A 27,036-nucleotide genomic window follows, 5' to 3' on the forward strand; every position below is an offset into this window, starting at 1 on the left:
CCCCCTTCCAATTTTATTCTTTTATTTTTTTTAATTATGAGGCAGGCCCTGGAGAATGGGGTCCTCAGGTCCAAAAAATATGAAACGGAAGGGGGGCTAAAAAATTTTTTTTAAAAGACCGGCAACACGCCGGAGGTTATGCCCCCTCCTTTCAGCACTATGCAAACGAGCCACCTGGCACGTTTGCAGATGGGGAAAGAATTCCCCTTGAATACTGGGGGTCCCTGGGGGCCAACTAGTCCACCAGAAACCTCCAGTATGTGCCAGGGGGCTGCGTTGCAGAGAGGTGTTCTGAGGCCACGCCCCTTTTTACACCTCTCTGCAACGCAGCTCTGTGACGCTTACTGGAAGTAGCTGGTGGGCTAGTTGCACTCCAGGGTCCTTCAGGATTTAAGGGGAGTTAATCCCCCAACTTAAAACATGCCACAGGCGCGTTTGCACAGTGGTGAAGGGAGGGGGCGGGACCTGAGTTGACATGTGTACAAACACACCCTGTGGCGCGTTTTAAGTTGGGGAATTAATTCCTCTTCAATTCTGAGGATCCCTGGGGGCCAACTAGCCCACCAGGTACCTCCAGTAAGCGCCACGGAGCTGCGTTCCAGAGTGTCGTTAAAAGGGGCGTGGGCTCTGAACACCTCTCTGCAACGCAGCTCTCTGGCGCATACTGGAGGTACCTGATGGGCTAGTTGTCCCCCAGGGACTCTCAGGATTGAGGAGGAATTAATTCTCCAACTTAAAACATGCAACAGGGCGTGTTTGCAGACATGTCACCTCAGAACATGCCCCCTTCCTTCACCATTGTGCAAACGCGTGCTGTGACAAGTTGTAAGCTGGGGAATTAATTCTCTTTCAATAGTGAGGGTCCCTGAGGGCCAACAAGCCCAAGAGGTATCTCCAGTATGCGCCACGGAACTGCGTTGCAGACAGGTCTTCAGAGGCCACGCCCCTTTTTACTCCTCTTTGCAACACAGTTGTGTGGCGCTTACTGGAGGTACCTAGTTGGCTAGTTTGACCCTAGGCACCCTTAGTATTCAAGGAGACTTAATCTCTCAACTTAGAACGGCCTCAGGGCGTGTTTACACAGTGGTGAAGGGAGGGGACGGGGCCTGAGGTGACGTGTGCCAACATGCCCTGTGGTACTTTTTAAGTTGGGGAAATAATTCCCCTTCAATTCTGAGGGACACTGGGGGCCAACTAGCCCACCAGGTGCTTCCAGTAAGCGCCACTGTGCTGCGTTGCAAAGAGGTGGTCCAGGCCGTTCCACTTTTTACACCTCTCTGCAACGCAGCTCTGTGGCGCTTACTGGAGGTACCTAGTAAGCTAGTTGGACCCTAGGAATCCTCAGCATTCAAGGGGACTTAATCTTTACACAGTGGGGAAGAGAGGGGACAGGGCGCCCTGTGGCGCGTTTTAAGAAGTAGTTTTAATCCCCCTGCCCTATTATATACTAGGGACTTACAGAGGAGGTCATGCTAATCACAGGGAGACCCCAACGCATAGTGTTTCCTAGTGTATGTAGGTGTTTTCACGATATTCTAAGTGTCATTTAACATAGCACTGGCTCTAGGACTGGTTAGTCGGAGTCAGTTACCACCAGTACCCGTCTGAAAAAGTTGAGGGTACAGGATGATTTTGCAACAAGGCTTCTTTCTGCTCTTCTGTTTGTTCTTTCTGCACGTTTTCCTTCTTCCTGCACTTTTCTTCGTCTTTGTTGACTTCTGTTGCTCCATTCTACATTTCTTTTTTTTCTTTCTGTGCTTTTTTTCTTCTTTCTTCACATGTCCTATCTCTGTAGGCATAGTTCGAAATTATCATTTGAAGATCACTGAAAAAACCATAGGTTTCAGACACGTTATAGTTAGGAATTAGCATTTAAAAAACCTTAGAAATTCACTGAAAAAACCATAGGTTTAATGGGGCGTTATAGTTAGCTGGACATTTCACTCGTACAAAACCATAGAAATTCCCCCGTTATAGTTATTTCAACTAACTATAACTCGCGCACCCGCAGTGCACTGCTGATGATGTCACATATTACGTCACTCATGATATCACTCATGACATCACTGATGACATCTCAAATGACATCACTGATGACATCATCCTTGTGATAGAGTGGCAGACCTCCTCTCACTCTAATATAACCTTTGATACACACATTCAAAATGGAAACAACATTTTTCAAAAAAATGGACATACCAATACCAGTTATAACAACCTATTCAGTAATTCCAAGATCTACATACACATCCACTCATTCACCAACAGTTCTATATAGTTACTCATACATGTACTCACTCATCATATGTACTCATACACCTATATATCCTATTACACACCGCCACTCATTCATAGAGTTACTCACACACAGTCACTCATGCTAATAAAGAATCAAACATCCATTTACAGGGGGGCGTGGCTAGCAGCCGATGATGGCGGCAGCAAACTAGAGAGGCTCCCGGAGTAAGGCGGCTTTCCGCATCAATCCGCATGCCTATCCACACAAAAACAAACCCAGACGAGATGTCCAGGGCCCGGTGACCGAACGGCACTTGGAGGAGAACTTTGGGAGTATCGGTGCCCCAGGAACGGGAGGAAACGGTGACCTCTGGGTGTGGCCTGGTGGCGTGAATACAGCCGCGGCGACTGGTTTGGGAGCTGCCCGGGCGGAAGTGGAGCCTCGTCGGTGCTGTTAACCGGAAGTGCCCACAGCGAGTACAGACCCCGCGATAAGGCAATGGCAGTCTGAAGCTCCTTAAAGATCACATAAGGGCTGGACATTTTGCTCCAAAGGCAAGACTTTGCTGTGGAAGACGGCGCTGCTAATTGCCACTGAAGCCTGAAAAGCGAGTGCGTAGTCACCGCCATTTTCTATCACATCCGACGCTGTGGGCACGAACCTTCTCGTTTGCAAGGCCGGGCGTCCTGTACCATACTCTTGGAACTAGATCTTGAGCAATCACTGCGATTGAATTACAGAGTGCGGACCCGGCCGTGGGTAGCCAAACGACTGCAAAAATTGGACGCCGCTGCAACTCGGACGGCCCGGCAGTCCGCTCACCACAGGCACTCCCGTTATAAGGGACCGCTACAGGCTGAAAGTACCGGAGTGGTAACATGGCGGGCAAAGGGTCCAGAAATACCTCCACCCAAGCTAAGCTTGATAAATTTGCCCTTGAGAAACAATCACTCTCCCGAGGGGCGTGGCTTGGACGCCGATCGGGATGGCGGCGTGAGCTTGCAGCTCCGCGCAAGGTCCCGCTATTTCTCCTGAAAACTACACCCTTGGCGTTCCCTGAACGGCGAAATCCTCCTGTGAAGTGTTGGGGAACCGTCGGAGAGCAGCTGAGAGCTCTCGGGAGACCGAATATACCGTTGAACCCGAAAGAAGAAGCCGGAGGTGCTGTGCTGAGCAGGAGGAAAATGGCGGCGTAAAGGGACGGCGGTCTCTGCGCAAGGGGCGAGGCGGACTAGAATCGAACTGCAGTGTGAACCGCCTCCAGCGGGATTGGTAAAGCTAGGGCCTGCCTGAACGGGCCTGGGAGGTGGACTTGGGGGTGCAGAGGCCAGCGTAGGACTTGGGCACGGCTTGTACGACACCCGCTTATACCTCCCCCCTCCCCCCCCCCATCCAGGCCCCGGCGACTGTGAAGCGGGCGGCCCCGGCATTTGTGGTTGTTGGCGTTGTCGGAGAGGATGGGGTACCTGCCCTACGGCCGCTGCTAGTGAGTACAACTCCCGAGCGGAGGATTACGAGATCAGGAGGAAGGCCGGTGGCGGCCGTATGACGACGCCCGAAGCACCTAAAATGGCGGCTGCAGGCGGGGCGGCCATTGCGGAACAGGGTCGGGAGGACTCGACTGCGCTGACCCGGGATGGTGAGGCCCGGGCTTCCCCGTTGATGATGGAGCAGGAGCAGAGGCTGAATCAGCGACTAGATAACATTCTGGATGCAATAACTTCGACTAAGGAGGCTTTGCAACAGGACATTGCGCAGGTTGCCACAGGGCTGGGTCTCCTGAGAGCGGATCATGCCAAGCTATCGGACAAAGTAAAGGACCATGAACAACTGCTTCAAGAACTGAAACCGGCGGTGGTGACTGCGGAACATAAAATAACGGATATCCTCAGCCGCCTGGACACACTAGAGAGACGAGCAGAGGATGCGGAAAGTCGCAATCGAAGGAACAACGTGAGGGTCGTAGGCCTTCCGGAGAAAATTGAAGGAGATGATGCAGTGGCCTATATGGAGAACTGGTTTAGGACGGTGGTGGCGCCGGAGGGCCTCTCATCCTTCTTCTCACTGGAACGGGCACATAGGGTGCCAGCTCGCCCACCGGCGCTAGGCCGCCCACCTAGGCCGATGGTGGCAAAGCTCCTGCACTATAAAGATCGGGACCTGTTAATCCAGAGGGCTCGCACATCGGGCCCATTTCAGGTGGACAATAGTCGAGTTACGATATTCCCGGACTATACGCAGGAAGTCCAAAAGAACAGAGCGTCCTTCCTGGCAGTAAAAAAGGAGCTGAGTGAGGAGGGCATCCAATACTCCTTGCTCTTCCCGGCTAAGCTACGAGTAATCCTGGATGGGAACACCCAATTTTTCCAGACTCCTGATGAAGCGTGGTCATGGCTAGAGTTGTATCGCGCCGGCACAGACCGAACTGGTAAAAGTCAGCGGGAGAGGCCTAAACCGCTCCAGATCCGGAAATCACAATGAATCAGTTTGCGAAACAAGCTCAAGAGAGCGGAGCGGGGAGGTCAAATGGCTGCAGATAAGAGAGGGGCGCTGGCTGCAACGGCGAGCATCACAAGGTCGCACCAGGAGAGGGAACTGGTCGAATCGGACTCTGGTGAGGACGAAGGCAGAACCGTAGAGGAACTATCAGAGGCGGAGAGCTCGAAGGGCCCTGCGGTCACCCCACAGACATCCGATGGACTCTTTAATGAATGACTCATGTTTGGGACTTTTGATACCGTGCCTTCTACGGAGAAATACTCTGCTAGTGCTGGAAGGGCTGGCAGGTAGGGTGCTGCATAAGCAGTGTGGGATGGGGAACGCGGGGCGAGGGCCCCGCCTGCCCTGGGTCGGCGATAACTCACCCCCTTGTGGCCCTTAAGGCCTTCTGTGGTGGCGACCACAGATTAGTCTGATGTGTGTTGTGTTACAGGTTTGGAACAGGGCTGAAGCTGGGTTATTAGGCTCTGTCCTGGGGAGTGGGGTTTAGGGAGTTTTTTCTACTATTATTTTGGGGGGAAACAACTGCAGCGATGTGGGCAGCAACTGGTTGTACCTGAATTGGTTCAGTAAGTATTACCATGGGGACGTTACCTAATTTGAAATGCCTAACATGGAATGTCCGGGGACTGCGAACAATGATCAAACGCCACAAAGTGCACGCTTATCTGGTGAGGCGGGGTGTCCAGATTGCAATGTTACAGGAAACTCACTTAACTAAACAGGAATGCACCGCACTACAGAAGAGGTGGCGAGGTCAGGTTTTTGGCACTACTTATTCAGCATTCGCTAGAGGGGTGCTGATATGGGTACGAGCGGGCATACCGTTCCAGGTGGTGAACCAGCTGGTGGATCCTGAGGGTAGATATGTCGCGGTTGAGGGGAGGTTATATGGCCGGGATGTGGTTTTGTGCTGTGTATATGCCCCAAATGTTGACCAGGCTCACTTCTTTGATGGCCTCTCGAGCTCACTGGACTCCTTCCTGGCAGGCCCTATGATCCTAGGAGGGGACTTTAATTCGATCACTAATGTGGCCCTTGATAGGTCGCACCCACCACTAGCTGATTCCCCGGTACGTAGATTAGCCGCACATAGGAAGGATTGGCAACAGAGGTGGGGATTGCTAGATGTATGGAGGGAGCAACATCCGGATAGTAGGGATTATTCCTTTTTATCGGCCCTCCATGCATTACATGTTAGGATCGATTCGGTCAGTGAAGTAGTGTGGCTCACTGGTTAGAGGCGGCAGACCCGAGAGCAGAGGACGGCCCGTGACCAGGGTTCGATTCCCGGCGCAGCAGGTTTCTGGACCAGGGTCAGCGGACTCGATAATTCTCTCGCCTCGGTGCCCACTCTGATCAGCGATCACACTCGGCAACTCTGGGCATTAGCTTGCCTCATCTTCACTAACGGCCCCACCAGACCACCGGGGATGCCTGGTCTCACCCTGGAGATACCCATTAAGGGACCATCTCTCAGGGAAGCCAGGAAGGGTTTCGCAGCGGTCGAAGCGCCTTGGGACCCTACGGGTAAGTAGTGCGCTATATAAATGCCAATACGTTTACGTTTACGTTTACGGTCCTGTGCAGTGGTTCCCTGGCTGCCATGGTCACCCATACAGAATACCTGACCAGGACCATCTCGGATCATAATCCCTTGTTGGTATTGATACAGTAGCAACGTGCGAGATCTGCAGTCCCAACATGGCGGCTTCGGCCCGACACCTTAGAAGATTCGGTGTTTAGTGACGCGGTTCAACAAGGCATAGATCACTACTTTGAGGAAAACGAGGGAACAGCTCATACTAGGTCTACTGAATGGGACGCGATGAAAGTGGTGGTGAGAGGAGTGTGTATGGGTAGGTTCTCGAATGCACGAACGTCAGTTTTGAATGCGCTTGCAAAAGCGGAAGAGGAGTTGAGGGATTTAGAACGGCGTAGACCAGACCGAGCAGACTTACAAGCTCGGTTATTAGAAGCCAAAGAGGTAGTGGCGACCGAAACGGAACGGCTGCGAAGTTATGATTATAGGCAATATGCCATTAGAGCACATGCCGAGAGGGATAAAGTAGGAACGCTACTTGCCAGGATTGCTAATCCGGAAATCAGAGGCTGCCCAATTATGAGCATAAAAACTGAATCAGGGGAGATGGTTTATTCACAGACAGCGGTGATGGAATGTTTTCAGACATATTATGCGAAGTTGTATGAATGCCAACTGGGGGTGGAGGCCTCGGAGATCAGTGCTTACTTGAAATCGATACAGCTACCAGTGCTGGATGACGATGATGCGAAGGAGTTAGGAGGGCCTATTACGCTAACCGAGATTAGGGTGGCCATTAAACACATGGCGAGGAACAAAACGCCTGGGGTGGATGGCCTGCCGATCGAATTTTATCAGAAAACGTGGATAGTTTGGCACCCAAACTACTGGTGGTGTACGAGGAGGCTAGAAGACTGGGGTACCTGCCCAGATCGATGAGAGAGGCACTGGTAGTGCCATTGCTGAAACCCGGTAGGGAGGCATCTGATGTAACGTCCTATAGACCTTTGTCCATGTTGACATTAGACTATAAGATATTGAGCCGTATCCTGGCCACCAGGTTGGCTCCACACATGACTGGGTTGGTGCACAGGGACCAAGCAGGGTTCATCCCTACTAGGAACACGACGCTAAATGTACGCCGCCTAATTGGGATATTGGATGGCGCCGCGGACACGGAGGGAGAACCGGCAGTATTGTCCGTGGATATTGAAAAAGCTTTTGATAGCCTGGAATGGGCCTACTTGGAAGAAGTACTGGGGAAGTTTGGTATTGGCGAAGGGTTTGGTAGATGGACGAGAGTGTTGTATTTGTCGGCAACAGCGAGGGTGCGCCTGGGCACACTTGTATCTTCGGATTATCCGGTCTGTAGAGGGACGAGACAGGGGACCTCGCTGTCCCCGTTGCTGTTTGCGCTAGCGATAGAACCATTGGCAGCACGAGCCAGGTCAGGAGTCATGTACCAGGGGATTGAACAAGGGGAGCAATCTCATTACATATCTCTATACGCGGACGATTTGTTGCTGTACCTGGCGGATGCGGAGCAGGCTCTGGTGGGAGCGATGGATATGTTATCCAGGTTTGGTCAGTTGTCGGGACTTACGGTGAATTGGAAGAAAACTTGTATCTTTCCGCTTAGGGCAGACACACAGTGCCCCCCTCGTGATTTGGGTGTGATCTGGGAACCATCTTGCTTCACTTATTTGGGGGTCCGCATCTACCGTGAGGTCGCGAATCTGTTGGAGGGTAATATAGGGCGTTGTATACGAGCACTGAGAGGCTGTATATCCTTTTGGGCCTCCCTCCCTTTGTCAGTACTGGGCCGAGTGGCTCTATTGAAAATGGTGGCACTCCCAAGGTTGCTTTATTATTTCCGCACTCTGCCCATTTGGATCCCTCAGAGGATCTTTAAGGACCTACGGATGTTGATAACGGACTTCCTCTGGGGTCACGGACGACGCAGAGTGGCGTTAAACACCCTGCTTAGACCCAAGCTTGAAGGGGGGATGGCAGTCCCCAATTTTGAGCTGTACTATTTGGCTGCGCAGCTTCAGATTCTTACGCAGCACGTGGCCAGGGTGTTTAGAGGGCCGGAACACGAAATAGGGAATGGTATACAACGTCACGTCCTGGCTTATATAATTATGCAGCAGAGACTAGAGTTGAGGGGCCTCACCATAGAGGAAAGGACGCTCAGGTTGTGTTGGCACAGGAGTTTGAAGAGAGCGAAGACGTCCCGACCTTATGCCCCGGAGATACCATTGGGAATGTTGACCGCGCTGCCGCATGGAGGTGATTGGTCTCCGCTGTTGGAATGGGAGGAGTTGGGTTTGCAGATGGTGGGTGATTTGTATGTGGATGGAACGTTGGTCCCCTTTCAGACGCTGCAGGAATAGTTTGGTCTGCCGGACGGGAGCTTCCTCTTGCACGCGGCTGTGGTGGCGGCGATACAGAAACACTGGAAAGGAGGGCTCCTTGAGCCGGAAACGACCATGGCCTGCCAGTATGTCGTGATGGCCGCGGGTACATTTAAAGCGGTGACCTGCCTACATAATAGGATGTTGCATGAGGGGTTGGACCCGCTCCTAGGTTTGAAATCGAAATGGGAGGTTAGTATAGGTAGGCCCATCCCAGACATGGTGTGGGGACATATTCTGAAGCGGACATGGAAGGGGACAAGGAATGCACGCTTTCAACAGGTGCACTTTTACGTCCTGCATAGGGCTTACCTGACCCCGGAAAAGATCAAAAGGTACTTCCGGGTGCAGGAGGCGCTGTGCCCGAGGTGCCTGGCACCGGAGGCATAGATCTCCTGTTGAGGGGCTGTCCAAAGCTGGAGACATATTGGCTGGAAGTAGGGGAACTCCTGAATGTGGTGACTGATCGGGAGGTGGATTTGACATGGCGGCGTGTCTGTTGCTCTGGTTCCCACACAAGAAGAACACAAAAGTGACGAGTAAATTCATTGATCTGGGGCTCATACTGGCGCAGAGAGAAATTACTTGGCACTGGAAGTCTAAGGAGGGACCGTCGGTGAGGAGGTGGATGAATGAACTGCTGAGATGGTCTGACTGTGAGAGTGTGCTCCGAATGAGACAGGCGGTCAAGATTGATAATGAAAAGAGCCTCGAAATGGCAAGGGTGTGGGAGATGATAGTACAGGCGTTACGTGATTACATGGTGGAGGACGAAGAATAGGCTACTTTTGTATCCGGGCACCATGAGGCTTGAGAGTGTAACGGCATAACTCGATCTGTAGCGAGCTCCACAGCAGTGTTAGTAGCAAGGCCCACATCGTCAGCGGTTGCAGGGGGGGGGAGAGGGGGGTTGTTTGGGGGTAGTGTTAGGCACCGAGGCCTAGGTCAAAGAGGTACAGCAGTTACACCCGGGGTTGTAAATGTTCCAAGCGTGACAGGAGGGCCCAGACAGGCTGCAAGGGTGGTATAGGGACACATTAGACCGACACGATAGGCGTCCACCATTAGATGGGTTGGGCCCTGATTACGAGTGTAAGTCGCTTAGTTGGAATACTAGAGTATGCTGGCTGGTGTGGGGGGAGGGTTAGGAGTTTAGGGGGGTAAAATGCAGATACAGAATGATGTTATTGACCAGTTATCCCTATGGGATGATCACTGTGATGTTCTTGCTGGAAGTATGGATTAATGCGCCGCCCGGCCTCCGGGTTGAGGGCTAAATGGCTGTGTATGATTCACTGTTTATTTTATCCATGCGTTGGGACACCGTGAGTGTGCTGGTTGATCTATTATGTGCATTGGTTTCTAATTCTGCAATAAAAACAAATAAAAAAAAAAAAAAGAGAAACAATCACTCTTCCAAACGGAACAGCGCAAATCCCTGGGCAAAGGCTCTGAAGGAGAGGGAGCGAAGAAGGCTACTTTGGAGGACGTATTGAACGCTTTGGCCCAAGTACAGGCAACGGTGGGAGCAACCGCAACGGAAGTAACTTTGATACGTGCGGACCTCCAGAAGATGAGCGAAAGGGTGAAGCAAGTGGAGGTAGTCGCTAAATCTTTGGTGGAAAACGTCTCAGACTTGCAGGTGGAAATGGAGAAACTGCAGGCCGACAATAAGTTGCTCAAGGAGAAGCTGGACGATCATGAAGGACGCTCCCGACGAAACAACGTTTGCATTTTGGGTGTCCCGGACTCTGAAACCACGGGAGCTATGGATTTGTATGTGGAGGACTTGATCAAGAACCAGCTAGCCCCAAAGGGTCTCTCGAACTTCTTCACCGTGGAACGGGCCCACAGGGTACCAGGAGGAACACCGAAACCAGGGGCTTCACCGCGCCCGATCCTGGCGAGACTTTTTAACTTTAGGGACCGCTACACCATCCTCCAGGCGGCCAGAGTGGCACCAGCCATTCAAATTCAAAACTCACGCATACCCTTTTTCCCGGACTACACGGCGGAGGTAACGCGACGGAGAAGAACCTTTTTGGAAGTAAAAAAGACATTGCTCTTTGTATTGGTTGGTTGCCATGGGTTGGCTTTGGGGGGCTTAACTGTTGGTTTGGTGTGGGGGGGGTCCCGTCCGAAGTTGTCCGAACATGTGCGATGTTGCCTCTGGCCTTCCCTGCGCCCCTACCCCGCGCGCCCCCTCCACTGATCCCTCGCTCGCTGCATAGCGCGTTGTTTCCCTGGAGGCGATGCCGCCCCTGAAAGTGGTGACCCTTAATGTTAAGGGTCTGAATAACCCCGTGAAGCGTAGGGCGATCCTTTCCTTGTTGGAGGGGTCGCAGGCGGATATCTGCCTCCTGCAGGAAACCCATTTACTTTCCAAAGATTGCCATAGGTTGCGCTCTGCCAAGTTCCCCACGCAACTCTTTTCCTCTGCTGCGACTAAGACTGCTGGGGTGGCCATTCTTCTAGCCAGCTCCTTCAGGGGGGAGGTGTTGCATAAACATGCTGAGCAGAAGGGGAGGCTTCTAGTGTATCGCATGCGTCTGGGAGGTGTTGCCTTTACGGTTGGTTCGGTATACAGCCCAAATGACCACCAGGATCGTTTCCTGGAATCTGTGTTGGTGGACGTTACTGCCTCGCCCGATCGCCATATCATCTTGGGGGGAGACCTGAATATGGTCTTCGACTCCACCCTGGATAGGTCTGCCCAGCGCTTTCCGCAGACAGGGGAGCTTTCTAGGGCGGTACAGGACCAGCTTGCGGAAATGGACCTGCATGACCTCTGGCGCGCCATGCACCCCACCGATAGGGACTACTCCTATTTCTCCCACGCGCACCGCACGTATTCACGGTTGGACTATCTCTTGGTGAGCGGACCGCTTCGTTCAGCCGCCACAGCGGTAGACATCGGGGTCTTGTCCCTGTCCGACCACGCACCGGTTTCCGGGATTTTTGCTTGGCCGGCGGCCCCCCCCTCTAGGGGGATGTGGCGGCTTCGGGACACGCTTCTCCATAAGAAATCGGTTGTGAAGCGAGTGGAGGAGGTCATCCAGGATTACCTAACCCACAACAACAACTCTGCCACGACCCTGGCAACGCAGTGGGCGGCTTTGAAAGCGGTCGTCAGAGGGGAGTTTATCTCCATTTCCTCGGCGGAAAACAGGGAACGCCAACGCAAGAGGGAGGAACTGACAGCGCAGGTTAGGGAGCTTGAGCAGGTTCACCGCCGAACAGGGGCTCCTCGTGTCTGGAAGCAGCTGAAGGCGGCACGGAAACTCCTCTCTGCGTTGGATCTCGATCGGGCGGAGTATGCCGCGCTGCGCCTGAAGCATGCCTTTTACACCGGTGGAGACAGGTGCGGTAAGCTCCTGGCCCATAGGCTCAGGGCTGCGCAGCAACGCAATGTGGTGAAGGAGCTGGTGGGAGTGGATGGGTTCCCGGTTTCCGGTGACGCGGAGGTGGCGGATACCTTTCGTTCCTTTTACGAGGCGCTGTACGCTGCAGAGCCTTCCCCACCGGGGGAGGCTGAGGCCTATTTGGAATCCGTGACCCTCCCGGCCCTGGACCCCTCCCAGGCGGACCATCTAGAGAGGGACATTCACGTGGAGGAGGTCATCTCCGCGATTGCGCGGCTAAAGCATGGTAAAGCCCCGGGCCCGGATGGCTATACGGCCTTGTTTTACAAGACCTTCTGTCCCACTGTCGCGCCTCTACTGGCTCGCTTGTTCAACTCCTTCTCCGAGCCGGGAGCCATCCCACCGGACCTTCTCTCAGCGACGGTGTCGGTTATCCCCAAACCGGGGAAGGACCGGACCCTGTGCGGCTCGTACCGGCCCATCTCGCTCCTAAATGTGGACCTCAAGCTTTACACCGGAATCTTGGCGGCCAGATTGGGTTTACACATACCAGGTTTGGTGGAGGCGGACCAGGCCGGTTTTGTACGGTCGACAACACAAAGAGGGTGACGCACGTGTTGGAAAAGGCCTCACGCGTCCCGGGGGAGCGGATGCTGCTATCGGTTGACGCGGAGAAGGCCTTTGACAGGGTTCACTGGCCATATCTCGAGCTGGTCCTTGGGAAACTGGGGATCGGCGAGAAGTTCCGCACTATGGTCTTTAACTGCTATAGGAGACCATCAGCGTCAGTGCGTGTCAATGGACACAGCTCCAACAACTTTGCCATTGAGCGCGGCACGAGACAGGGTTGCCCCCTCTCGCCGCTCCTCTTTGCCCTTTATATGGAGCCGTTTGCACAGAGGATTCGCGATAACCCGGACGCTATTGGGGTGAAGATGGGGCTATACACACACACTGTCAGCTTATACGCGGACGATGTCTTGCTGACCCTGGATGAACTCAAGCGGTCGCTCCCTGCCTGCGTCCAGGAACTGGACGCTTTTGCCCGTGTGGCGGGCTTTAAAATGAACATGACTAAGTCGGCTGCACTGGATGTGTCGCTCTCTGCCGACACCAGGCGGGACCTTCAGAGTCTCTTTCCTCTGCAGTGGTCCTCCTCCACGGTGCCTTACCTGGGAATTTTGCTTGCTCCCTCCCTGCCTGCCATGGTCGCAGCTAACTATTCCTCTCTGGGCAAAAAGATCAAAGAGGAACTCGGCCGATGGAACAAGGGCCTGCTCTCGTGGTTGGGCCGTATCGCGGCGGTGAAGATGACGATACTGCCTCAGATCCTGTATCTTTTCCGCGCTCTGCCTCTCCAGCCCCCTGTGGGTTGGATACGGCAGACGCAGGCAGACATCTCCCGCTTTGTGTGGCAGGGCCGTAAACCTCGGATGAAGCGGGTCCTCTCCATGCTTGCCCCGGAGGCGGGGGGTATCGGAGTCCCGGACCTCCGGAAGTACTTTCAGGCGGCGCAGCTCCGGTATTTGGTGGAGTGGAGCCGGTGGGAATCGGACAAACACTGGCTCTTTCAAGACCAGGCAGTTGCAGGCCGTACTCTCCAGTAGGTCCCGTTCCTGCGGCGCACTCACCGCCCGCCTAATCTCTACGCCTCCTTTATCACCCGGGTCCCGCTAAGAGTGTGGGACGCGGTGTGTGAGCTGCGTGAGCTCACCACTTTTCCATCGCCGTTCACTCCCATTGCTGGCAATCCGGACTTTACCCCGGGTCTGGAGCCGGGAGCCTTTTCCCACTGGGTGAGCGCGGGTTGCAGGGCGCTTTTCCAGATCTAAGGGCCGGAGGGCGTGCTCCCCTTCCAGCAGCTCCGACAGGAGTTTGGCCTGACGGAAGGGGACAGACTGCGTTACATGCAGGTCCGCCACTGGGCTCTTCAGCCCCCAGTGCGTGACGTCGCTGCCCGCTCGATTACGCCCTACGAGCGATGGTTGGTTACCCGGACCTCGGACGCCAAGCTCATCACTGATTTGTATAAGTTTCTCCAACCCCCGCCGTTTCATTACCATAACCCAGGGAGGGAACGCTGGCACAGGGAACTGGGCAGGACCCTGAGTCACAAGGAATGGGACAGGATTGCGTATCGGGCGAGGCACTCTGCGTACCACACTGGGCTGACGGAAACCTTCACTAAAGTGTCCACCTATTGGTACTACACCCCGGAGCGGCTCTATGAGATGCGCAAAATCGGCGATAAAGGTTGCTGGCGCGGCTGCGGACAGGAGGGCACCCTCACGCACATTCTCTGGGAGTGCCCGGTGCTGTCGGCCTATTGGAAGGAAGTCTTAGATGAGGTAGATAGGCATTTTGAGATCGAGCTTCCGCGCTTCCCCGCGTATGTCTTGCTAGGCCTCCCCAATGACTTGATGTACCCGCTGAAATCCCGCAGGGGCAGGCAGATTGCGATTGCGCTAGGCTCCGCCGTCCAGAATATACTGGTACTCTGGCGCACCCCTACTGCCCCCTCTGTCACTGGTTGGCTGCATAGGCTCTGGCAGGTACTGGGCATGGAGAAGATGTCGCTAACGGTGGCTGGGAATGTTGACCAGTTTGAGGAGCTCTGGCACCCCTTTTTGGCACTGCTGTCCACGGAATTTCACGAGCTCACGTGTCCACGGTATTTGCGCCTCCTTAGGCTGACGCCGCCGGCGGCTGCGGCGGAGTGAATGTGCGGACCGGGGGCCGGGGGTTGGGGGCGGGAGGAGAGGTTATATGCTTCTAATGCTGACTTTCGGACGGGGATGTTGGGGTATTGTTTTCTTTCTTCTCTTCCTTTGCTTTTCCTTCTTCTTCTTTTCTGGGGTCGGGGGGTTGGTGGGACGTTATGCTTCTCCTTTACTGTGTTGCGGGGTGCTATTCGGGCTTGGCCTTGCCTAGGGAGTGGGGGTCTACAGGGGGGTCGTTCACAATGCCTTATTGCCTTATGTCTTTGCCTTGTTACCCTCTGGGGCTTCCTGCCTCCCTGCTTTTCTTCTGACTCGCTGCAACGTCCAGCTCCTTGTACTGTATGTTTGCTTGACCTCCTGCTCCCCTCCCCGTGTTTTTGTGCCTTAATAAAATACTTTAAACCTAAAAAGACATTGCGTGAGCAGGAATTACCATACTCCATGTTGTTTCCGGCTCGGCTACGGGTGGTCGCCGATAAGAAAGTCTGGTTTTTTGACTCCCCTGAGGCGGCAAGGGACTGGCTCGAAGACTGGCGCACAGTAGAACGCAAGTCCGACAGAATGCATCACAGACACCGAAAGGATAGTCGGACCGGCTCACAAACTTCGGATAGAAGAGGCGCGAGCAAATCACCGACACCAGATCTATCTGCGGCAGCCGGGGGAATATAACATGGTCAGCCCACGCATGACTTGAACACTGACTCCCTGATTGAATACACACACAGGTCGTTAATGGACGCCGGCCTGGATACTCCGAAGGGTGCAGGGAAGCCGCCTACTCGGGGAGACACTCTCCCCCAACGTGCAAGTACTCTGTTTCTGGGATGGGTTAAGCGCTCTGCTAAGTTGGGGAGGCGGGCAGTTGGAGGTCCGTTAAGCAGGGAGGCAGGGAGGGAATGGGTGGGGGGGAGGTTGGTTTTTGGTTGGAAGTTCAATACGTTGGTCATGAATGGGTACTCGCTGTATATGTGCTAGAGCTGGTAGGATAGGCCTACAGGTACGATTGATCCTTCTAAAATCGTTTGTATGTGTCTGCATGATTGGGAATGGCAACTGAGCAGCTAAGTCACGTGGGGAACGCTGAGTCACAATCGGGTGGTTCCTCCCTTAGAATACTCTTGTGGAACATGAGGGGGCTTGGGGATAAGGTGAAGCGCGGCCTGGTACTAAATGCGTTAAAGAGGCAAAAACCCCAACTGGCACTCTTGCAGGAGACACACTTGACGGGGGAGCCACTAAGGCCTTAGATAGGAGAGGGTACAAGATGGTGGCACATACGGAATTTACATCGGGCTCTCTGGGAACTGGTATTTTGCTTAAAAAATCCTCACAATTCATTCCACTGGGCACAAAAATAGATGGTCAGGGGTGCTTTGCAGCCTTGCAGGGGCAATGGGAAGGTCGCCCCCTAACTGTGGTATCGGTGTACATCCCGCCGTCCCTTCATTCAATAATGCTTCCAGCTCTCAGCGACTTTTTGTTGTCTCTCCCTGAAAGTGATGTAATTGTGGGAGGGTATTTTAATGCAGTGGTAGATTCACAGCTGGACAGATTCCCTATGACAGCTTCACCAGGGGGGCCCTCCCGGTTTCAGCGATTCCTGACAGCGATGGGACTGATGGACATCTGGCGTCACGTACACCCCCAAGACAGGCAGTACACGTTTCACTCCACAGTCCACAACAGTCTCTCTCGGATAGATTATTTCCTGGCATTGGGGGGAGGGTTACAGCACGTAGATTCTGCGCACATACACCCGAGAGGCATTTCAGACCACTCCCCGATCGCCCTAACAGTCTCCACCCAGAAAAAATCTTGCCACCATATATACCCCATTCAAGCGTCATACCTCAAAATCCCGAAAATCAGGAAAACCCTCCAAAAGGCTACTACACAGTATTTCGAGGAAAATGTGGTTACTATGGCCTCTTCCGAGGTGCTCTGGGAGGCCTACAAGACTGTGTTGAGGGGGCAAGCTATAAGCTCTATCGTGGCCCATAAAAAGGAACAGACGGCTGAACAATCTTAGCTTGAACTGACATTACGCAGTTTAACAACTTTGCATGAGGCTAACCCCACAGTAGACACGGCACATACCCTTGCACTCCATCAGCAACTATATACAGAACATGTTCGCCAAATGGTGAAGGGACACATTACCGATACACAAAATCGGATATACGACGTTGGCGACAAGGCGGGAAAGATGTTGGCCTGGCTCGACAAGAGGGGGGGTAGCTCCAGAGGGCATCAGCAAGTGAGAGATAGCAACGGCGTATCACAAACAAGCCCTGAACAGATAGTGGAGGCAGGTGTATACTCCGGAGAGGGTAGTGACCGCCGACATGGCACGGGAAGCGCTGAGTAGAATGGAATTCCCAGTACTGCAACCAGAGGCAATAGCGGACCTGGATGCGGCCATAACCAGCGATGAAATACAGCTGGCCATACGAGCGCTCAAGCCTGGCAAAGCTCTCGGACCGAACGGCATTCCAGTGGAATGGTATCAGTCCCAATCCGAGGAACTCAGTCCATACTTGCTCAACATGTACGAGGAGTGCCGAGATAGAGGTGAGCTTCCAATCGATCAAAGGACGGCCACTATAGTGGCGATACCTAAACCCGGGAAGCCACAACATGACTGCGCCTCATATCGCCCCATCTCCTTGCTCAACGCAGAAGGTAAAATCCTGGCTAAACTCCTGGCTACCCGATTGATGGCACATCTGCCTGATCTTATCCATCCAGATCAATCCGGATTTATGCCCCACAGGAATACGGCACTAAATCTCCGCAGGGTACATGGGGTACTGGCGAGGGCGGACTTGATCCACGACCACGCAGTTATATTGGCCCTGGATGCCAAAATGGCTTTTAACTTAGTGCAATGGGGCTACCTCTTTGAGGTTCTGTCATGTATGGGCTTCGGCTCGAAATTCATATCGTGGATTAGACTGCTGTATACGAAACCGATGGCACACGTAGTGGCGAATGGCCACTTTTCTCGTACATTTTCGCTGGGGAGAGGTACCCGACAGGGCTGTTCCCTGTCACCTCTGCTTTTCGCGCTTTCCCTAGAGCCACTGGCTAATTTAATAAGGCAAACGCCCTTACTTAAGGGAATACACTGGAAGGAGGGTTGGGAAGACCGAATGTCCCTCTACGCGGACGACATGCTGGTGTACTTAATTGACCCCGAACATGGTGTACCGGCTCTCTTGAATCTATGTGACGGTCACGGTAAAATCTCAGGTTACACGATTAATTGGAACAAGTCAGAGCTATATGTTCTGAAAGGCCAGATCCCAACACTCGGCCCCGATTGCCCCCTGAGACTGGCTGGCTCTTCTTTCAAGTATTTGGGTATTCATGTCACACGGGACCCATTGGAATATACGCAATTAAATCTGGCGCCACCATTGGAACGGCTCAAACAAGATGTCATGTTCTGGGCAGGGTTACCATTAACAATGCTGGGAAAAGCAGCGCTATATAAAATGATGTCTTTGCCACGTTTTCTATATATACTGGAAAACACGACTTTTCCGGTGGCGCCGGGATACTTTAAGAAGGTGGCAGCAGTTGTCTCCGGTCTGCTTTGGGGCAATCGCCCGGCATGCATAGCGCAAGCCAAGCTACACAGGGGTTGGTACGATGGCGGAATTGCGTTGCCGAATCTTCACCTGTATTATTAGGCGGCACATCTTAAGCCCATTAACCAGTGGATACATGTCTCACAGACTGACCCAGCGTTCCAAACGGATAGGGCACAACTGGGCGCCAACAACATGCTGGCCCCGCTTTACGACCAACGTAAAGTGAGAACATTAACGGGGCCTACCAAACTTACTGTGTCGATATGGCATGCGGCACTGGCCGCACTGGGCTGGAAGGGGAGGATCACCAAGCTCACCCCACTTTGGGACACCCGTGCCTTGGGCAACCTGAGATACAGTAGGAGCTTCTCTCACTGGGATTCCATCGGGATATCCACAGTGGGCGACATGTGGGAACGGGGTAAAGTCATTTCATTCGACCGTCTGAAGGAACTATATGAACTGGGACCACACGAAACATACCGCTACGTTCAGATACGCCATGCATTGCTTGCAGCCATCCCCTCCGGGTCGGTTCTGCCAGAATCATCTCCGCTGGAAGATCAACTTCTAACTGACTTTATGTTGGAAAGAGTGACATCACTGACTTACCGTAAACTCCTGAATAACTTGCCTGACCCGTTGGCCCCTCTGAAAGATAGGTGGGAAGGGGAAGTGGACGCCCTAGACGAACACGAATGGAATGAGGCGTTGGCATCCCTTAAGGAGGTGGGCATCCCAGCTAGGCTGAGGCTTGTACAGCTTAAGGTCCTCCTCAGAGTATATTACACGAGAACACTCTTACATCGCATCCACAGAATACAACATCCCTTCTGTCTCCGTGGCTGTGGGGAGGAGGGGTCCTTTTTCCACACACTCTGGGACTGCCCACACATACAACATTACTGGAGACAAATACTACGCACTGTGTCTCAGACTCTGGAGACCTCACTTCTCCCAGAACCGAGGCTATGTCTTTTAAATGGATGGGGACCGACTGACCTGTCCAGATGCGGCCAACTCTGGGTCACGTTAGGCATGATAGTGGCTAAGAGAGATATTGCCCAGCGCTGGGGGGCGGCAAAACTACCAACGAAGTCGCAGTGGTGTATGAATATGGACAAGATGATGGTGACAGAGAGGGCGGTCTACTTGAGCCGCGCATGTCCTGGAAAGTGGAATAAGATATGGTCCCCATGGAATGTGCACCGCGGTGAAATTTGTGACCCTCTGCCAGAGGACGATCAGTTGGAGTCGGATGATGAGGGGGGGGCAGGTTGAGGGGTAGAGGAAGAGTAGGGACGTTCTACAATTACACGTAGATGTAGGGATGTCGCCACCTTTCATTTTGGCCTGAACTCCTGACAACACATAGCAGCACGTACTGTCATGGGATCTTTCATACGGCTAAACTGCACTACTATTTCTAGATGACCGCATTGTGATTTCCTGATTGTTATTTTTGTTATTTTCATAAAAAAAACAAAAAAAACAAAACCTTAACTGACTTGCAACATGATATTGATTGTATACCTTTCACCCGACCGTATGATACACCTTTTGTCCTTAGCAGCATGAATATTACATGGACTTACTATATATATGACTTCCAATGCTCATTTATTAGCGACCGGCCCTTTGGGTTGTAGGCAAACTGCTGTGTAAATCTGTGAAGGTATAATAACGGTTTGGAAAAAAAAAACATCCATTTACTTGCATATACAGTTATACACACACACCACTACACTTACTTCTACAGAAACGTACACATACTTACTCTCTTAAACTTATAGAAACGCATACTTATTTATACAGGAACTCTTCCAGTGTCTCACTCTCACATATACTCCATTATTCACATATACTAGTTTAAAACATATGTAGTTACTCATAAAGACACAATTGAGACAGTCATTCACTCACTTCTATCGCTGTTTGACAGCTTCTGGCGGAATGGGCGACCCTCCCCGGGTTGCAGCAGTGTGTCTTTGTTCAGTATTGAGGCATGGTTCTAGTGTTGTACAGTATCTCACATCTATGACCCCTATGCACAGTAGTGGGTACATCCGTGCGGGGGGTCGGAGCTCCCAACGTTATTGGGTAGAACCATTGGTACTAAGGCAGTATCATAGTGGTAAATTGTTACGGATGACTAATCAAATGTGGAGATCCCTTGAGCAGATAGACCATCCAGATAGCTCCCAAACATCATCTGCGTAAATAAGTAAGGCCATTAAGAAACCTATCCCCAATAAAGCACCAGAGCTAGAAGAGAACCCTGGAGACTTGTTTTTAAAGTAACTAGCTATATGGAACATCTACTTCACATTGATTTTTAATGCTATTATGAAAGGGGTACCCATTTCCTCGACCTGGGCTGGAACAGAAATAATCCCCGTTTTTAAAAAGGGTTCTAAAGCCCTTACAACCAATCACAGACCCATAAGTCTCATAGACAGCTCCCAAAAACCATCTAGTTGAGTGATCCTGGATAGATTACCGGAATGGTTAACCTCAAATGAGATCTTAACCCCTCTGCAAACTGGTTATTGTTAACGCACTAGCACCACTGTTCAGGTGTTTTGACTACAGCTATTATTTTGGAAAACCTTAGGTGGCGGTTGCCTTTACGTGGTATTTGTAGACTTCCAGTCTGCATTTGATTTAGTTTCATGATCCTCTCTATAGCAGAAACTAGCCGAACTGGTGGTTCCCAAGAACTTACATAACTATGCACCCACTTTCCTGCCAACAAACTAGTGAAGCAGAGCTTTGTAAAATGTAAAGAGTGAGCTTACCCTTCCTTGGAATCGAAAAACTCCCCCTCCTGTTGTTTAGCTGAGTCATATCAAGACAAGTCACAGAGGTAAAACAGCAACACGTTTTCCCCCTTGGTAAATCTGGAAGTAAAGAAGATTGTCAACAGGTCCAAGGATTTGAAGTGTCATAAAACTGCTCTGCTAGCTTGAAAGAATCATGATTAGGCAGGAGAAAGCTTTGCCTAATTGAAAAAATCAAACAGGGGTTGGGGGGAGTTAAGCATGCAGGCTGGTCAACCGTTCAGGAGTAAAAGAAGAACATAACACTCAAGATTGTTCATTGTGTTTTATTCAAGATCTTATGGACATTGAATATTTTCTCCTACATTCCTAAGATAAGGAGTACTCACTCTGCACTTAACTCTGAAGTGTGCACAGGCTTGACGCAACTCAACGGGAAGCACTTACTAATGTAAACACAGCAGGTGTCCCAGTTGAAATTCCACTTCGATAAATAAAAAATTATCCAAACTTCTTGGGTTGGCGTAGGCAAGTGTGTTTCCTCTTGTATTCCACACTGAAAAACAATATGAAATTCTTAATGGAGGTGAGTGCATCGTTGATCTATTGGAGCGCAATATTATCTGTAGTAACTGTGATGAGTGGTTTCTTTTTTGCATTGAGAGCAGAGTCCGTGGTTCTCCCTTTTTTATTATTATTATTATTTCTTTATTTCGGCCAGTTGGCCATAAAAGACACACATATATACATACATAAAACAGAGGATCATAGCAATATACGTACATCAATTCTTTTAAAAACAATTGCATTTTTTAAAATACAGTACAGAATTAATTTTTCGTCAACCTCTTTAAAACATATTTCATTTAGCAGCAGAAGTATAAGCTTATAAAGGAGTCCTACTCAAAGCATCTGATCAGATTTCCTGCGAACAATATACACAGAATAGAGGAACCTACTGATACTGAATACAATAAACTGGGCAGTATTAGTTTTTAAGATCCTATATGCTGTGAGACAAGATCTAGTTCCTAGGAGTACACACATGGGTTTTAGCCATCTTTTTCGGGCTTTCGAATACGCTTTGCATATAAACAACATATGGACCTCGTTCTCCATACAGAAAACTGAGCACATAGGACATCTCCCACTTTTGCTATTCAGACATTCCAATTTTTTCTTTGACCAACGTTCTATATTTGAGTTCAACATAAGATTCCCATACCTGAATTTCAGAAAAAGAGACTTCGCAACAGGGGGCTCTATTTCGTCCAAAAAGGATTCAAAACAGGGTTCATCTTTAAAGGATAAGAAATCTTGTATTAGGGTCCCAGTTCTACTTTCATGTGCAAGCCTATTAGTCATATAAGACCAAAAGGCTCTCTTTACTATGGACTTGGCAAAGGGTGGTAAATTCTCTGGATTTTCCCACAACGAATACAAGCCCAGCATTGTGAGCCATTTTTTAATATGCCCAAACCATAGGATGGAGTTAAAAGAGTCTAGATTCAATACCTCTCGAAGGCCCTTCCTGTAATCTAGCAATTCTGGGGTGGACCAAATCCTTATCCAGAACATTAATGGTCTTATGATGGTCAGATAATCAGTTCGTTTAAAATTCAGATCAAATTGGAGGGGAATTAATGGTGTACTAGTGGGAACCCTTACAATTGTTCTCATGAATTTGTTGTCCAGGCCTTGAAAGCTCTCCCTGGCCCAAGGTCCCCATATCTAAGCCCCATATAGGGCGGCAGATTGGATTTTAAATGTATAGAGTTCAAGCAAAGGGGTTACGCTCTTACTTGTACTGGCATTCAATTTATTAATTATTGGTTTGACATTGTGGGCGTATGACACCTTGCTTTTCTCGATTTGGGCCTTCCATGTTAATTTTGAATCGAGTACTACCCCCAGATAGGAAAAATTGTCCACAGTTCCTAAAGTTTGGCCATTCAAGGTCAAATTCCCTCTGTCCGGTCTACTAGGGTTCAATGCCATACATTTAGTTTTGTCAACGTTTATTTCTAGTCCTTTGGTCACACAGTAGCTACTAAAGGAGTTTAAGAGTGACTGGAGGCCCTTCTTGGTTTGAGATATTAAGATGGTATCATCCGCGAGGAGCAACGCAGGCACCCTCTCTCCATTAAGCTGTGGTGAATCATTGCTACAAGCATTCAAGTGATCAGGAACATCATTGACAAATATAGAAAATAGGGTGGGGGCCAAGACGCATCCTTGCCGGACACCACGCTCAATTGGAATGTTACGCGTCAGTTCACCATTTAGACCCCATCTAATGTTGGCATGATTTCTAGCGTGCAACTCAATTATTTGTACCAAAAGACTCCCTGGCAGGCCGGCTTCATTTAAGGATCTCCAGAGCAGGTTGCGAGGGACAAGGTCAAATGCCGCTCTCAAATCTACGAAAGCTACATACAAATGACCTTTCCTGATGTGCACATATTTCCAATATATACAACAAAATCTGAAGACCTGATCTATGGTACTGGTCTTGCTCCTAAAGCCTGCTTGAAATTTAGAAAGTATTGTTGACTCCTCCAGCCAATCATTTATCCGAAATAATAAATGTTTGGCATAGAGTTTTTGCAGGGTGTCCATTAAACTAATAGGTCTGTAATTTGAAGGAACAGATCTATTCCCCTTTTTGAAAATTAAAACAACTTCTGCTGCACGCCAGCTATCAGGGAATTTACAATTTTTGGACAAAGCATTAAACAAGCGATTTATATAAGGAGCCCAAACTTCAATTTCGTGCTTGTAGAGGTCGCCCGGTATTTTATCAGGGCCAGGAGCTTTACTATTTTTTAGTTCATTGATTGCCCTTTTTGTTTCGTCCAGAGTGAAATCAAGACATTCAGAAGGTGGAAGTAGCCATGGAATCTCGTCGACACCACTATCATATTGTTTGTACAGAGATGTAAAGTGTGTCACCCATGTCAATTCATCTAGGAACGTGTCCTTCACAGCTCTGCCTGCATGCCCCCCATTTGCAACCAACCTCCAAAAGCCAACATTATCATTTAGTTTTGCAGCAGTCAACATATCAGCCCAGATCGACTCTTCCCATGATTTTTTCGAGATTTTTTGGACATGCTTATACTCTTCCCTTGCAAGTCTGACATCTTCTTTTGAATTGTTTTTAATAGCATTTAAGAGCTTCCTCTTTACCATCCTGCATGAGTGGTCATACCAGAGTTTCCCGTGGCATCCCACTCGTACATTTTGTTGCTTTTTCCTAGGCATTTTGGACATATAGGTTCTTAGTTCATTAAAAAAAACCTTATGTAGTTCAACAAAATGATCATAGTGGTCAGGTGAGAAGGGTTGTCCAACTATAGGCGCGAAAATCGTACCAAAAAGTGAGTAGACTGATGCTAAGGTCTTGCCTTCAGATAAAATATGCGGCCATTTTAAGGCACGTCTATTATTATTAATGTGTACCTGTTCGCACATTTTACCAGTGGCAATCTCAGTCGATATAGGGGCAGGGATGTTGCTGAGCATGTATGCATCAATATGAAGTTCCAGAGGATAGTGATCACTTTCATCCCTGTTTACCACTTTAAAATCAATCATAAAGTGCCAAATACTTAATGAGACAAGAATGAAGTTTACCCTACTTTTGGATTTCGCAAAGGTTGGCTGTTTGGTTAGGTCGGATGGAAGGCGGCCGTTACATGCTCTGAGACCGTGATCAGCAGTTAGCCTCAGTAGTTGGACCGCCAGAGTAGTGCATTGAACGTAGTTTGAAGAATCAAGCTGGGAAATATTATATGCTTGATCTTCATCCTCAAAGACATCAGTAATCCCAAGGATCGGTTCAAAATTACAATTTAAATCGCCTCCCAGAATTACAGGGACGTCACCAACCACCCTTTTCAGGAAGGAGTCCAAGGTTTCCAGAGTAGGTGAAACCTTGGAACAACCAAGGGGTCTATTGTAAACATTAACAATATAATATTCATCCCCCTTTACGGTTACAATTTTTAAGGCCAAAATATCAGGGGTTCCTGTATCTATAGGTTCGACCCTTATTGCTAAAGTGACTTTAAGCCATATGATCAATCCTCCGGATGGCCTCCCCCCGTCGAACTGCCTCATTACCAAAGGTTTTATATCCCATCCTGTGTGGAATATCCATTGCCCATGTTTCTTGCAATAAGCAGAAATCATTGGAGTCAACATAATCTGCCCATTCTGGGTCTTTCAGATTTTTGCCTACTCCAGCAATATTCCATGAAAGGAAAAGCAACTTTGGGGTTGGCCCACTACCAGAAAAATTACAATCAACAATGGGCGACACTGATACCGACAGAGGATCTACTCTATCTAGCTGTAGGTCGGCTATTTGGTTCCCTGCTTCGGTGATCAAAGCCCCTACTACAGTACTAATTTCTTCACCAAAACAACCCTCATGCATGTCGGGGCATACTAGGTTTGCTACTGAAAAGCTTTCCGTGTTCTGAGTGCTATTTCTAGAACTAGAATAAATGCACCCAACACCCAGTGTACAATAGGTGTCATATAACTTTGAGATACAGTTTGGCATGGTCTCAAGTCAGTCAACTGCATCTAGGCAGCTGAACCTGTTGAAAGTGGGAATTCCAGTCCACATGTTTCGGTCAACCTGTCTGGCCGGATTTGGCGCATAACCATAGTGTTGATTAAGAGTATTCCAGTTAGACCCGTAGTTTAAGGGCCTGGGTGGGGGATAAAAAAACGATAAGGGTCTAGCTACAATAGATGATGTGTCTCCATATGATTTCCATGCGCAAATCTGGTCAGCACTATGGGGTTCCTCGAATGAAATAACTATACAGTCACCCGGAATTGACTTTGCTATGGGACCGACCCATGGTACTCTGCGAACCATAAGAATTGTACTTTTCATATGGTTTGGAATTGGTTTGTTTGAGTTTAACCAATAGATCACCTTATTTTTTAGGGATGAAAAGTTCTCTTCATATTGGTTTTCCAATTCAGGTACCCCAGTAAGAACAATTACAAAAGGACTGGCATCAGGGGGCAGGTCAATATATCCTCCCTTGAAGTTGTTATAAGCGTGGGCTGATTGATAGTTATGTGTGTTTGTTCTGTTGGCAAAAGATCTGTCAGCCAAGGGTTTATTAAAGCCCAGGGTAGTGTGGTTGTTAGGAGGTATATTAGATGAGAACTTCTGCAAAACGGGAGTCTTAGGGGCAGAAGAATGGGTGACAGCAGCATTTGCTAACTGTGATTTTTTACTTTGTACAGGACCCTTCGACAAAGGTTTACTAGTAGTGTTAATAGATGGCAGGTTCGAGGGTGTAGCATTAGGTTTTATTTGGGTATTTACTGTCAGATTTGTACTTATGTTTTTTACTACTCCCTCTTTTTGATGCTGTACACTAGGTGGATTTGTGTTCGAGGATACCACAGGGGCCATGATCGGAGCATGTGTGGGGATATCACTACCATTAAGGCTTAAGCTTGCTAACGTTATAACACTTTTTTCCACCTCAAGTAGTTGATTTTCAATGCCAGTTAGCCTAACTTCAAACGGCCTGAGAAGTTTTTTAAGCGTTTCCCATACTAATTTCAAAAACTCTTCCCTGTCCCCTTGTAGGGCATCCATGGATATGGAAGTTTTCTCGCCCTCATCTACAGAATGGTCGGCCCTTAAATCCGGGTTAAGTGCCTCTATATTGTCATTACTACTTTGTGCATTAGAGAGCGTCTGATCAGACCCATTAGTAGCAATAGCAATAGATTGTTGAGGAGCCCCCCCTGAAATGCATTGGCTTGAGGCTACCTTGGCCTTTTTCCTAGCGTACACAGATAGATGTTTACGTTTTCTCTTTTGTTTGGGTATTGCCT

The sequence above is a fragment of the Lissotriton vulgaris genome, chromosome 6 (genome assembly GCF_964263255.1).
Source record: "Lissotriton vulgaris chromosome 6, aLisVul1.2, whole genome shotgun sequence".
In the NCBI taxonomy this organism is placed as follows: Eukaryota; Metazoa; Chordata; class Amphibia; order Caudata; family Salamandridae; genus Lissotriton; species Lissotriton vulgaris.